Here is a 15,507-nt window from a genome sequence, read left to right on the forward strand (position 1 = left end):
CAAATGTTCCTCTGTTTGATAAAATATGCCTGACTTGTATGTAAAACTAAAGGGACTAAAACATTTTACTGCTTGCATCTTGCTGTCCATATCCATAGGCAAGAGCTCCCAATTTTTAATTTTTTATATTGTCTTTTGTTTCATCTCTTCGCACATATCCTTAGCTGCCATAATGGAATCCTTTTTTAACCCATACTTATAGATACTTCATTTTATCATATCCCCATAAATACGGGCATTGTTGCACCAATTAATGTGCAGGTACATTGTTTACAGCTATAGCTTTTGTTTTATCTTCATTAATTTTATATCTTGAAAAGCTTAAAACTGTATCAGAATGTTCCACAACACTGAAATGTCTTTTTCTGGTTTTATTGGGTACAAAATAATGCTGTCTGCAAATAAAGCCAACTTTTCTTAATTATCATACCAATTATATCCTTGACTTTCTGAGTCCTTATTTCTTTATTTTTTGCCAATGGTCCCAAATATAACACAAATAGTACAAGGAAAAGGGGGCACCCCTGCCTAGTTCCTCTGTTCAGACAAAACTTATCATAGAGGAACCTTCCAACTTTGATTTTTGCTTCCAAGCCCATATATATACTCCTAATTAACCTTGTTATTATATCAGGGAATGCACATGCTTTTATTGTCCTACTCATAAAATTGCAGCTTACTCTATAGAATGTTTTTTCTGCATCAAGACCCACCAACAACTGAAATATTTTCTTACATTCTGCTTCTGTCTGGATCATCATTGTTCTATTAATGTTGTCAAATGTTTACCTCTCCTCCACAAAACTACATTGATCATTATCTATCAATTTTGGCAATACCTTGGGCATTCTATTCACCATTATAGAAATAAATTCTTTGTAATCATGGTTTTAAATTGAAATGGGTCTATATGAAGCTGGATATGATGGGTCTTTACTATCTTTATGTGTCCCAGCCACCACAGCTAATTTTTCAAGGATGCTGTTCCCTCTCTTCCTTTTAAAATACTTCTACACAAAACCTTCTAGACCTTTATCACTAGCTTCTAAACTTCCATTAGAATACCATCTATTCTTGGAGACTTTCCTGCGGATTGGTTATACATCACAATTTTTATCTCATCTCCACATACCTTAACTGTTAATTGTCGAACATTATCTTCCTCTAACCTTGGCATATTTAAGTCTTTTATAAATATTTCCAGTTGTGCTTTTTCTTGATTTCCCCATTTCTATACTTTATACAAATTTAACATTCTTAATAAGAACAATTGTCCCAAACAGACCAATGCAAACACATGCTTTATCTAACCTAAAGTTGAGGTTATCCATGCTAAGACAAATGTTACTGACTGTGCTCCTACTTACACTAATTAGTATCTGTTATTTTCTATATTTATTCACCTTCCAGATTAACATTAGCTTTAATAGGACTTTCAAAATTGCTGCACATTGAGTAACAGCTTAATTGTAGCTCTCCCAGTGTAAAAACAGAAAGTTAGTAGAGAAAGTCAGTGGATTTATATTTCTGGCTACATTGCAGTAACTGGTTAGCAAGTGCACTGCCTGGATGCCATGAAAAAAGAAATACAGAGGACCTGAAAGAAAATCAACTACAAAAGGTAAGGAAAAAACACTGATTGGAAAAAGTACTGCAGCTGTTCAGCAAAAAGCAGTGTAAGCTCCAGATATGACTTCTAGTAACCTAAAAGAAAGTATAAGACAACTGCAAACAGACCTAATTAAAATAAACAAAACACTGACAGAGGATATCAACAAATAAAAGGCTGGAAAAATGGAAGATGTTTTAAACAGATTTTCAGATGAGGTGATAAAACTGTAAAAAATCAGAGGTCAAAATGAAGAAAAGACTGGTTAAATATGAAACTGCTCAAGAACAGATGTTTCAAAAAAAATACAACTAGAGGACAGAGCACATGGAGAAAACCTGAGATTTTCTGCTGTACCTGAGAAGCTGGAAGGAACAGATTGCATTAATTTTAGGAAAGCACAAATAAGCAACTGGACTGGTATTCCACAGCAGGAGTTGTTAATTGAAAGGGCACATCCTTTGTATGATCCAAACCTGACTATGAGAAAGCAACTTAGACCTTTAATAGTAAAGCTGCAATCCTACCAGTACAAGGAGTTGATGCTGACAAAATTGTGGCAGAAAGACAAAGTACTAAAAGTGGGAGATAACAGAGTATGGAGAATGGTTATTCATCATACACCAAACAGAGGAGGAGTAAATTTATTCCACTATTCAGGGAATGTCAAGAAGCAGGCATGAGATTCAAACTGCTGTACCCAGCTATCTTCAAAATATTGTTTCCTGGAAGGACAAATTCATTTTTGATGAAGTACATGCTAAAGAGGAAATACAAAATTGTGTCCAACAAAAAGTGAGCTGTGAAATAAAAGGAGATTCTGCTTATTGTTATTCTGGTAATTAAGACAACAGAGAGACTGTGCCAGTGAAACCTCTTCCACTGCTTCAACAGACAATACTTGAGAGAAGGAAAAAGCACAAGAGTTGACTAGAAGAATAGAAAGTGTATTGGAAATTAAGCAGAGACATGATTTAGGAGATGGAGATGAACAGGAACAAAACCAGTAACTTGGAAATTGAAAATGTGGATTACAAATCATTGATTATATTTGTAAAACATTGAAACTAAAGGCACAAACAAACTGAAAATAACAAATAAATAGACTAGAGGCTTCCACAGACTGACTACGAAGGTTTAATAGGAGAAATCCACAAGGTCAAACACGAAAATAAAATCAGGTACTTTAAGCGCTTTTCGTTTGTTCAAAGGAACAAACTTCTTCAGAAGTGAGTTACTACAACAGCTGCAAGCAATTTGAACTCAAAAAGTGCGGGAAAATTGTAATTGATTATACCTTTTAAACAAACAGTACATAAAAAACTCTATTTAAATTTAAAATCTAATGTGTAAAACATTACTTATGTTAAAAATGTTGTATAACACTAAAATATCAACAATGGTTTAAAACCCACATAATAATACATAAAATATTGGATTTCTTCTGTATTATCTAAGAAGACTTTTCAGCTTAAGTAAGCTAGAAATTGAACATGCTTCATTGAGACCAGGGTGATAGAATGAGTTTAATCTAATCTGCCACAGTAGTTCCATTTCTTCTAGTTTAAAGGAAGCAGGACCCCCCCCGGTTGTCAGGAATAAAGTTACTAATGACAGTAAACTTAAATTTGTGGGATGGGTTAATGTGGACATGTTTTGCTAGGGCATTCTCTAACTTATTGTGTGAGATAGCATATTGATGTTCATATATCCTATCTCTAAGCCTACGTTCTGTTTTGTCCACGTAAAATGCAAAACAGTCAATACATTTAGCCAAGTACACTAGAAATTTACTGTTACAGTTAAATCTAGACTTCAGTCTGTAAGTATTACCATTGATTGTGAAATGGTTATTACAATCGATGTATTTACAGAAATTACAGTTTTCACATTTAAACATTCCTGGTAGTCTGGATGTTACTGGAACATGTCTCTCCAGTACATTCTTTAAATTCCTTCCTTTTTTAAAACCACATGTGGCCTATACCCCAAACAGTCAAGGACAGTTTGGTTAGTTCTAAAAAAAACCCAGTTCTTATTGATCAGTTTTACTATAGTACTACTTTGACTGTTAAATGTAGTCACAAAACTAAATTTAAAGTCCTTTTCTTGGTCAGTCACATCCTCTGTATTAGAGGTAATTTGCCTGTCCACTCCAAGATTGTTACTCAATGATACGTGAGCAGCACATAAAATAGGTTTGAACCAATCAATACTTCTTTTGTAAGTGACTTCCTCTATTAGTGTGTCTACAAGTGACTCTGGATATCCACGATGCTGGAACATCTGTTTCAAAAACTGACATTCGCTATGGAAATCTGAGTCCAAGCTAGAAATACGTGATGCTCTCACTAGTTGCCCTTTGACCACAGATCTTTTTTGGTGGAAAGGGTGGCAGCTAGTGAAATGGAGAAATGTATTAGAGTAACTAGCTTTTCTATAAATTTGCGCTGTAAAAGAGCAATCTGATCTATTCTTATTTAACTGAATATCTAAATATGAAATAGATTCAGTCTGAAATGTATATGTGAATTGTAAAAACCTGTTGACACATTGAAGCTCTCAACCAATTCAGATGTACTTTCTGCATCACCTTTAAACAGGATGAAAATGTCGTCCAAAAAGCGGGTATAATAAGCAATCGGAGCAGGTGTTAAGCTAGCTGAAATCACCTGGTTGAACTCCCATTGAGCCATAACCAAGTTTGCAACACTCGCTCCGCAAGGTGATCCCATTGCTAAACCCACTTTCTTGAGAAAAAAGGTGTCATCAAAGATAAAGAAGTTATTGGACAAGATTAGGTCCAACAGTTCCATGACCAAGGAAATGTCACTTCTTGGTGCATTGTGTCTCATCATGACTTGGGCCACCCACTCAGTACTGATGTCGTGAGGAATGCATGTATACAGGTCCTTAACGTCAATAGTCAGAAAGTTATACTGACTATCGAACATGATTTCATTAATTTTCGATAAAAAGGACCACGAATCTTTGCAAATCTGTGGCTCCAAAAGAACATATTTCTTCAACATGGAGTCAACCAGTTTTGCACATGCATAGGTGGGTGACCCACGCCCATCAATGAGTGGTCTCATTGGGGGATTTTCCACATTCTTGTGGATTTTAGGGATCCCAAAAAGTGTTGGATATTTGGGAAATAAACAACTGATGTAGTTAAAAATTTCTTGATCAATTCGCCCTTCAATAAATAGTTCATACAAGCAAGATTTTATCAGCCTGTATGCCTTATTTACTTCTGTTCTTGAACTTACTAAATATGTATTGGTGTCTAGTAGGGATGACATACGGGCCACATAGTCAGCTTTGTCAAAAATCACCAATCCCCCACCTTTATCCGTTTTACAGTCCCTGATGTTTTGTGATTGAATGTATTTAATGGAATCTTCCTCGTCTATGTGTTCTTGATTCCTGCTAGGTTTTTTGTTCTTAAACAAATTCCAAAGATCTAGCTCATTGGCCTGTTCAAATACTTTCACCAACGGATGAAGGGGGGTATTAAAAGTACTAGGGATATGAAAAATATTGTGGACCCTGTTGTCAGGGGCATTCATAAAGAATAAACCCAAATTCAATTTCCTAGTAAACAATTTCAACTCTAAGATGGATTTAGCAATGTCCATATTATGCCAAGGAACATACGTCTGTCCTTTTGCTAAAACATCGACAATGTTAGAGGAAATGAAACTATCAGAAAAATTATACACTCTAAAGTCATTGTCTTTGTTGAAAATGATAGCAGGATAGGAAGGCTTTGATTCGTTAAGTAGTTCTCCACTTTGACCGATAGCTGAAATTGTGTCAATGAAAAGGGAGGAATCTAAGGTCAATGCTGAGGTCAACTCTTGATGTTGAGTTGACAGTGGTGACCCATCACTATTGCCAGACCCCAGTGTGTCATTCATGACCTGGTCATCAATCACCTTGTTGGTCTCATTCCTCTCTGTTGTTGCTTCGGTCTGGCCCCTAAGGTGTTGAACCTCTGAAAATCCTGCTGATGACTATCGTGATTGTTATTGTTGTTATTGGAACGATTATATTGTTGATTATAATACTGAGGCTTGTTGTTGTGGTAATAATCCCCCCCCTTCATCCGTTGGGGAAAGTATTTGAACAGGCCAATGAGCTAGATCTTTGGAATTTGTTTAAGAACAAAAAACCTAGCAGGAATCAAGAACACATGGACGAGGAAGATTCCATTAAATACATTCAATCACAAAACATCAGGGTCTGTAAACCAGATAAAGGTGGGGGATTGGTGATTTTTGACAAAGCTGACTATGTGGCCCGTATGTCATCCCTACTAGACACCAATACATATTTAGTAAGTTCAAGAACAGAAGTAAATAAGGCATACAGTCTGATAAAATCTTGCTTGTATGAACTATTTATTGAAGGGCGAATTGATCAAGAAATTTTTAACTACATCAGTTGTTTATTTCCCAAATATCCAACACTTTTTGGGATCCCTAAAATCCACAAGAATGTGGAAAATCCCCCAATGAGACCACTCATTGATGGGCGTGGGTCACCCACCTATGCATGTGCAAAACTGGTTGACTCCATGTTGAAGAAATATATTCTTTTGGAGCCACAGATTTGCAAAGATTCGTGGTCCTTTTTATCGAAAATTAATGAAATCATGTTCGATAGTCAGTATAACTTTCTGACTATCGACGTTAAGAACCTGTATACATGCATTCCTCACGACATCAGTACTGAGTGGGTGGCCCAAGTCATGATGAGACACAATGCACCAAGAAGTGACATTTCCTTGGTCATGGAACTGTTGGACCTAATCTTGTCCAATAACTTCTTTATCTTTGATGACACCTTTTTTCTCCAGAAAGTGGGTTTAGCAATGGGATCACCTTGCGGAGCGAGTGTTGCAAACTTGGTTATGGCTCAATGGGAATTCAACCAGGTGATTTCAGCTAGCTTAACACCTGCTCCGATTGCTTATTATACCCGCTTTTTGGACGACATTTTCATCCTGTTTAAAGGTGATGCAGAAAGTGCATCTGAATTGGTTGAGAGCTTCAATGTGTCAACAGGTTTTTTACAATTCACATATACATTTCAGACTGAATCTATTTCATATTTAGATATTCAGTTAAATAAGAATAGATCAGATTGCTCTTTTACAGCGCAAATTTATAGAAAAGCTAGTTACTCTAATATATTTCTCCATTTCACTAGCTGCCACCCTTTCCACCAAAAAAGATCTGTGGTCAAAGGGCAACTAGTGAGAGCATCACGTATTTCTAGCTTGGACTCAGATTTCCATAGCGAATGTCAGTTTTTGAAACAGATGTTCCAGCATCGTGGATATCCAGAGTCACTTGTAGACACACTAATAGAGGAAGTCACTTACAAAAGAAGTATTGATTGGTTCAAACCTATTTTATGTGCTGCTCACGTATCATTGAGTAACAATCTTGGAGTGGACAGGCAAATTACCTCTAATACAGAGGATGTGACTGACCAAGAAAAGGACTTTAAATTTAGTTTTGTGACTACATTTAACAGTCAAAGTAGTACTATAGTAAAATTGATCAATAAGAACTGTGGTTTTTTTAGAACTAACCAAACTGTCCTTGACTGTTTGGGGTATAGGCCACATGTGGTTTTCAAAAAAGGAAGGAATTTAAAGAATGTACTGAGAGACATGTTCCAGTAACATCCAGACTACCAGGAATGTTTAAATGTGAAAACTGTAATTTCTGTAAATACATCGATTGTAATAACCATTTCACAATCAATGGTAATACTTACAGACTGAAGTCTAGATTTAACTGTAACAGTAAATTTCTAGTGTACTTGGCTAAATGTATTGACTGTTTTGCATTTTACGGGCAAAACAGAGCGTGGCTTAGAGATAGGATATATGAACATCAATATGCTATCTCACACAATAAGTTAGAGAATGCCCTAGCAAAACATGTCCACATTAACCCATCCCACAAATTTAAGTTTACTGTCATTAGTAACTTTATTCCTGACAACCGGGGGGGTCCTGCTTCCTTTAAACTAGAAGAAATGGAACTACTGTGGCAGATTAGATTAAACTCATTCTATCACCCTGGTCTCAATGAAGCATGTTCAATTTCTAGCTTACTTAAGCTGAAAAGTCTTCTTAGATAATACAGAAGAAATCCAATATTTTATGTATTATTATGTGGGTTTTAAACCATTGTTGATATTTTAGTGTTATACAACATTTTTAACATAAGTAATGTTTTACATATTAGATTTTAAATTTAAATAGAGTTTTTTATGTACTGTTTGTTTAAAAGGTATAATCAATTACAATTTTCCCTCACTTTTTGAGTTCAAATTGCTTGCAGCTGTTGTAGTAACTCACTTCTGAAGAAGTTTGTTCCTTTGAACAAACGAAAAGCGCTTAAAGTACCTGACTTTATTTTCGTGCTTGACCTTGTGGATTTATCCTATTAAACCTTCGTAGTCAGTCTGTGGAAGCCTCTAGTCTATTTATTTGTTATATTTGTAAAACATAACAGAACAAGAAAATCTGGAAATGTTGGAATCTTTTAGAATTTGTTAAACTTTTTAGAGGACTCTAAAGCACGTGCCCTACTTCATGTCATTGATATTCAGAAAAACACTTAGTAGACGGGAGGAGGAGAAGGGAGAAAGTAAATTGTAAGTAAAACAAATTTTTTTCTTAATGGTACTATTTTTATAGTGCATGATTTTCTTTGCATGCAATTAAGTAAAGTTTTCTCAGTTGTTTTTAAGTGTAATTGGGGTACTATGTAAACAGATGCTTCTTGTTTTTTTTTTCTTTTTTCTTTCTCCCTTCTCTCTTTTCCTTGTTTAGTTTTAAGAAATGTAGGCACTGTAATGTAAAAAAAAGAACAAAAATCTGGTTAAAAGAGCATTACAAAATAAAAATTTGTGTGCTTTTTCTCATTCTTACATAGGAGAATGACTGGATTAAGGCCATTGGCTTGATCTAGTAACAAGTATTAAGAGAAAGCAAGTAAATGAAAAAGAATATTGAATATTATAAAGATTTTTTCTAGCAAATAAATGTATGCTTAGAAGCATGTCTGTATCTGGTTCTCATGACTCCAGGAGACAATCTGATAAAGAGAAATGGCTAGGAGATAATGTTCTCTGAAAACATTCAAGTGTTTACTCAGCTGCAAAAGAAATAAAAATAAGACAAAACCAGACACCAATTAGTTGAAGCACAGGCTGCACCATGCATGTTACCATGGATAATCTTTCTTTTAGGTTAACTGAAGTCTATGAGTGCGGCTGTAAGTTTGGAACATTTGTTACTATTGGGAGGGTAAAACTACATTATCTGAAAATGTACATAGTTTTGTGTATTATTATTAAGTAAATAGATTTTTAGGAGGGTATTGGGGGTATTTTTGTTTGTTTGTGGGCTTTCAATAAAACAAAAAGTTTTGTAAGCTATGAAATAGGATATGACAAGAAACAAGTGTATAAAAGATCAACCTGCCAAACAGTGTATGCATGTAACACAAAAGCTAGAACAAGACATTCAACTAAAAAGCTGTTATAAGTAAAAGGTGGGAATAATAACTTTTCAATACAATGATGCTTTCTGTAATGTCTTTAAATGTCAATAGTCTCACAGATAAATGCAAAAAAGAAAGAGTAGTGAACTATATTAAAAATATAGCGGGCAAATAGTTCTGCTACAGTAGACACACTTGGAAAGAACTGAACATGTGAGTTTGATAAATAAATGTTTTCAGGATGGTTATTCAGCTGAATACCTGGGACAAAGGAAAAGAGGAGCTCCAACAGTGATAGAAGAAGATAAAAAAGATAACAGTGGTAGATTTGTAGTCCTAAGGGGATGCTGGCAAGGGAGGAAGATTACACTGGCATGTATTTATATTCTTCCTAAAACTGCTATAATGAAGCTTAAGAAAATTTTGGGAGAAATAATAAACCTTCAGCAAGAAATATTACTTATAGTTGGGGAATGGAATTTGATTTGCAACAGTGAATATTTGTCTGGGAGCCAAGAAGGGAAAATATAATAAAGAAGGTAGATTTTTTTTAAAGATATGTATGAAAATATTTGGCATGGAAGATATGAATTGTAGTGCTAGGAGTTCAGAATTAATTTACATATTATTCCCCAAGATACAAAACTAGGCTAGGCTAGACAGAATTTATATTTCACAGCATCATGTGCATTTAATTGAAGGTCTTGATACATACCCAATAACTATTTCAGATTATATGCCAAAAATAACTAAAATAAAAACACAGGGGAATGAAATAAAAATGAGACATCTGTGCTTTCCTACCTATCTGTTAAAAAGAGAGGATTTTAAGGAATGGGTAGTGGAAATTATTCAGGAGCTATTAGAGAAGACAGGGACTTCTTCTGAAAATATAGCTAAGGAGGGGGATAAAATTAAAGTGAAGTTTAAAAATAGGGTGGAAATAAAAGAAAGGGAGATATGGTTAAGAAGCAACAAGAATTGTTTAGAGGGACTGACAAATGTTAAAGCATTTCAAAATAGAGGGGATTTTACAGAATAAGAAGAGGAGAAACTGCAGAATGCTAAACAGAAAGTAAGGGTTTACCCTGATAATATTCACGAGTTGAGAAAGACTGATGTTAAGCAGCTGTTTTATGATAATAAGCCTAGTGCACAAAAACTTTTAGCACAACGACTCAGGCAACAGAAAGTAGAAAGGGCTGTTGCCAAGCTTAGGGAGCCTATAACAAGAAAGATACCAAGAGATCCTGTAAAAGTATTAGAAATATTTCAGAATTTCTATGAAAGTATGTATAAAGCAGATAAATATGGAAATCAACAAAAGGTACAAATGAAAATGTTTATGGATGAATTAAATATGGCAAGGTTACTAACAGTCAAGATAGGAAGAGATGAGATAAAAATTATGATGTATAATCAATCTACAGGAAAGTCCCCAGGAATAGATAGTATTCCTGTAGAAGTTTGGAAGCTAGGAGGGAAAAAGCTGATAAAGATCGGGAAGGTTTTGTTTAGCAATATCTTAAGAGAGGGAGAAGTACCAACATCCTGGAAGAAATCAGTGTAGCTTAATACCTAAAGAGGGCAAAGATCCATCAGATCCAGTTTTATGCAATACTAAACCATGATTATAAAGTATTTTTATCTATAATGGCTAAAAGAATGGCAAAAGTGATGCCAAAATTAATAGATATGGATCAGTGTGATTTTGTGGAGAGGAGGCAAAAATCTGACAACATTAACAGAATGCTGATGATCCAGAGAGGAGCAGAATATAAGAAAATACCACTGATGTTGGTAGGTCTTGATGCAAGAAATCAGTTGACATAGTAAGCTGGGACTTTATGAGCAGCTCAATGAAAGCATTTGCATTCCCTGATAAAATTATTAGGTTGATTAGGAGGATACATGAGGGATTGGAGGAGAAAATTAAAGTGGGTGGGTTCCTCTCTGATAATTTCTGCTTGAGCAGAGGAACTAGTTAGGGGTGTCCTTTTTCCCCTTTGTTATTTGCATTATATTTAGAACCACTGGCAAAGGAAATAAGGGACACACAAATTCAAGGATATAATTGGTATGGTAGTCAAGAAAAGCTGGCTCAGTTTGTAGATTATACTATTTTATACCTGATAAAACCAGAAAAAGGACATTACAGAGGTGTGGAATATTTTTAGTCAGTTTCAAATCTTTCAGGATACAAAATTAATGAAGCTAAAACAAAGGCAATAATGGTAAATTATGTACCACACATGAATTGGTTCAGCAATATCCATATTTATGGGGACATGATGAAGTATTTAGGAATATGGATTAAAATGATTCCTGTGTGGCAGCTAAGAATATGTGGGAAGAGACTAAACAAAAGATAATACAAAAAGTGAGAAATTAGAAGCTCTGTTATATGGATATGGTTAGTAAGATACAAGCAGTTAAATTGTTTTAGTCCCTTAATCTTATACACAGGCCAGGCATATTTTTAATCAACCAAAGGAGAAGTTGTAGATACCAATTAATAAAAAGCTGAAGGATTTTATCTGCGAGAGGAAGACAGAAAGAGTCAAGTGGGATAAGTTGATTCTTCCAATAGAACAAGGTGGAGTGGGATTACCAGATTTATATTTCAGAACTACAAAGCTGAGGCTCCTATACATAGCACAAGCAGAAAATTATAGTTCAAAGTAAAAAGTGATGATGATGAAACAGGGAGGAAACTCAAGAAACAGAGATTGGAATTTTGGATGCAAGCCTTTAAGGAGAATAACAAGAATCATACAGAATATTATATTTATAAAGTAACAGAAAGTATTCTAAGAACTAAGCTAACATGGGAATAGAGAAAGGAGATTCTGATGATAGGAATGATTGCAATTAGGGATACAGACAATAGGCAAGAGGGGCCTGGTATTTATTGGAGAAAACTGACAAAAGAACTAAAGCACTGGGAGCAAATAACTAGAGAGGGAAAGGTAATAGATTAGGAAGATGCCAAGAATTTATTTGGACTGCAGGTAACAGATTGCATTCCCTATCAAGGATTGATACCAGACTATAGGCAAAGAGAAAGAACTAGGGGGGTCCTAAATGAAATACTGCCACTAGTAGAGTTTTTAGTAGAATCTAGAATAGAAGCTGCTGTTAAAAAAAGAAATAATTAGTAGAGCATATAAAATATTGCATGATAACTATAAGGATCAATCAGAGGAGGTTAGAAAGGCTTGAGAAGAGAGATTGGATAAGCAATTTACAAAGAAACAATAGGGGGATATATGATTATCTCCCAAATATGGAACAAATTCTAGAAGATTTAGGGGTTTTGCTTTTCTTAATGTTTACATAAATATTTTTATAACCCAAGTATACTTTAGAGAATTTTTCCTCAGGTAGACAGCAAATGTTGGAGGTGTGATAGGAAGAAAGAGGAAATTGGAAACATATTTTCTGTGAGTGTAACGTGTTGGCAGACTTTTTAAAGAATCCCTGCAGACTACTCTGTCAGAGATACTGGGTGAGCAAATTGGTGTAATTAGGGAAAATATTTTTCTGAGCTATGATTTGGAATTAAATTACCTAGACATAGTAAGGTCATGCTAAGTCTAATTATGGTGGCTTCCAAAAAAACAATTACTAGAAAATGGAAATCAAAGTCTAAACCAACTGTACTAGAAGTACTGAATATAGTAACAGAGATAAAACAACTGGAATTGAAATCTTTAGAAAAGGCTAGCAGCAAATTTCATAGGAAAAAAATGGGAATTGTGGGAGCAATACTTACAAGAGACTAATGAGGTTTAAAAGAAGTCATGATTTGAATGAGCTATGTTATGTCTGACTAACAATGACTGGATAGATTATAAGTGATGTATAATGTTTGCAACTAGAATTATGTCAATATGGTTTGTGATCTAAAATGCTTGCAATCGGGATTGTGTCAATATGGTTTGTTTTCATTTATATAAATGTATGATTGCCTATGTCATAAGTGATAATTTAATAAAGATGCTTCTTATTTTAAAAAAATAACCTTGGTGAAACCAGTGTTTTGGCTTTTTTATTGCTCTATAAGTAAATTGCCTCCATGGAAAAAAAATGTAGACCGCAGCTGCAGGCTTTGAAAGACATGCTAAAACATGTATTTCTAAAGGAAAACTTTTTATTACATTGAGTGTTCTCTTATCTACTTGTTTCCATGTAATAACATGTTATTAGATTAAGCCAATGATCTTAATCCAGATATTCAGCCAAGCAAAAGTAAGAGGAAAACATATCAGCTATAAATATATTATGATCTGTGTATTTTTGCATCCCATCCCCCACTCAACAGTCAAAGGTTACAGCTTATTAACTTAAACATGCTTTTGTCTAGCCTTTTTTCTGTAGCATTTTTTTCTGTTTTTACATTGTAATACCCACATTTCTTAATATTATAAAAGAAGAAAGAAAAAAGACTTCTATTTACTTTCATATCTTTATCACATACAACCAAAATTCCTTTCCTATAAAACATTCAATCTATAAAATAAAAATTGTTATACAAATGCTGTTAAAACAGAAATTGCTTTACTTGCAGCTACCTTTATTTTTCTTATTCCCTTCCCTTTAGTGCTCTTTCAAACATTAATGATATGAAGTGAGTCAAATACCTTTCATTTCCTCAAAAATTTAACAAAGTCAACAAAAGTCCAGTCTTTCCACTTTTCTTGTACAGCCATATTTCACAAATGTGATTGATGATTTGTAATCTCACATTTATTCACAAATTTCCATGTTACTGGCCTTCTTCCTGTTCATCTCCATCTCCCAACTCCTCATTCTGGTTCAATTTCAAGGTACTCCTGATTCTTTTAGTCACCTCCTGTACTTTTCTCTGTCTCTCAACATTTTTCATTTGACAAATTGGAAAAAGATTCACTGGCAAATCGCGCTGTGTGCTTTATTATCAGAAGAATGAGAAGCAGAGTACCTTTTCACTTAATCACTCACTTTGTGTTGGACAAACATTTGTATTTCCTCCTTAGACTGTTCTGCATCAAAAAATAACTCTGATCCTCCAGGGAAAAAAAATATTCTGCAGACAGCTGGATACAGCAGTTTGAATCTCACACCTACCTCTTATTGTTCCCCAATTGCTGGAATAAAATTCTTCCTCTTCTGTCTACTGTTCAGTGAATAATAATTTTCCACAAACAGTCTGATCACCTCTTTCTGTTGGTAGGATTGCATCTTTACTAATACAGGTCTTGGCTGCTTTCTCATGGACAGATTTTGAGCATATATACAATGTGGTCTTTCAATTAAGAGATCATTCGGTGGAATATCAGTCCAGTTGCTTATTTGTGCTTTCATAAAATTAATAAGTCTTTTCCCTTATGATTTTCTGATAGACCCAAAAATCTCAGATTTTTCCCTATGTGCTCTGTCCTCTGATTCTACAATTTTTTTGAAATATCTCTTTTTGAGCAGTTGCATACTCTGCCAGGCTTTTTTTCATTTTAACATCTGCTTTTTGCAGTTTTATCAGCTCATCTGAATATCTGTTTAAAGATTTTTCCATATTTTCCACCTTTTTGTTATTTGAGTTGATATACTCCTTTGGAGTTTTGTTTATTTTAATCAGCTCTGAGCATATTTTACTTATTTTTCCTCTACATTACTGGAAGCCATGTCTTGCACCAAAGCTGGAGCTTGAACTGCTTTTTGTGGAACAGCTGCAGGATGCTTCACAGTCAGAGTCTTTCTTCACTTTTTCTAGTTGATTTTCTTTCAGGCTTTATTAGTCTCTTCTTTGCTAGCATTTAGTCAGTGTACTTACTTGCCAATAACTGAATTTACTAAACGTGGAAAAGTTCTTGGCCCTTATCTTTCGTTTCTTTTTTTCACACCTGATTTCTAATACGATGTCTAAGTTAAAAGGTTCCCCTGAGAAATATTTTGCAGAGTTTATGGGAAGCAAGAGAGTATTCTTGAAACCCAACTTGAAAACTGGAGATAGCAGTCAGCTGTACTTTGTTCACAGAAAAACTAGAACCTGAGTTGAAAATGCAAGCTAGAAAACAGAAAATATCTGAAGTAGAAGCTGAAAACGGGCTGATGTTCTGAAGGTATGCCCAAGAGACAAATCTTTTCCATTATCTATGATAGACTCTATGGGCAGAATCTTTATGGCATGCTGTCAGGATTCTAATTTCCTCCATTGAGAAGGAATTATCATTGTCCATCATTAAAACTGGAGAAACCCTGTTGTCTATTCAGGATGAGACCAATGTGAGGCTTCCCAGAAGTGGGTAAGATCATATCCTGTACTGGATCCAAAAGGCTCCTTGAGGTGAGGTTTTAGAAGAGGAAACCAGACCTGTCTGTGCCAGA

Source organism: Protopterus annectens, chromosome 3.part1 (genome assembly GCF_019279795.1).
Source record: "Protopterus annectens isolate FY-2018-M chromosome 3.part1, PAN1.0, whole genome shotgun sequence".
In the NCBI taxonomy this organism is placed as follows: Eukaryota; Metazoa; Chordata; order Ceratodontiformes; family Protopteridae; genus Protopterus; species Protopterus annectens.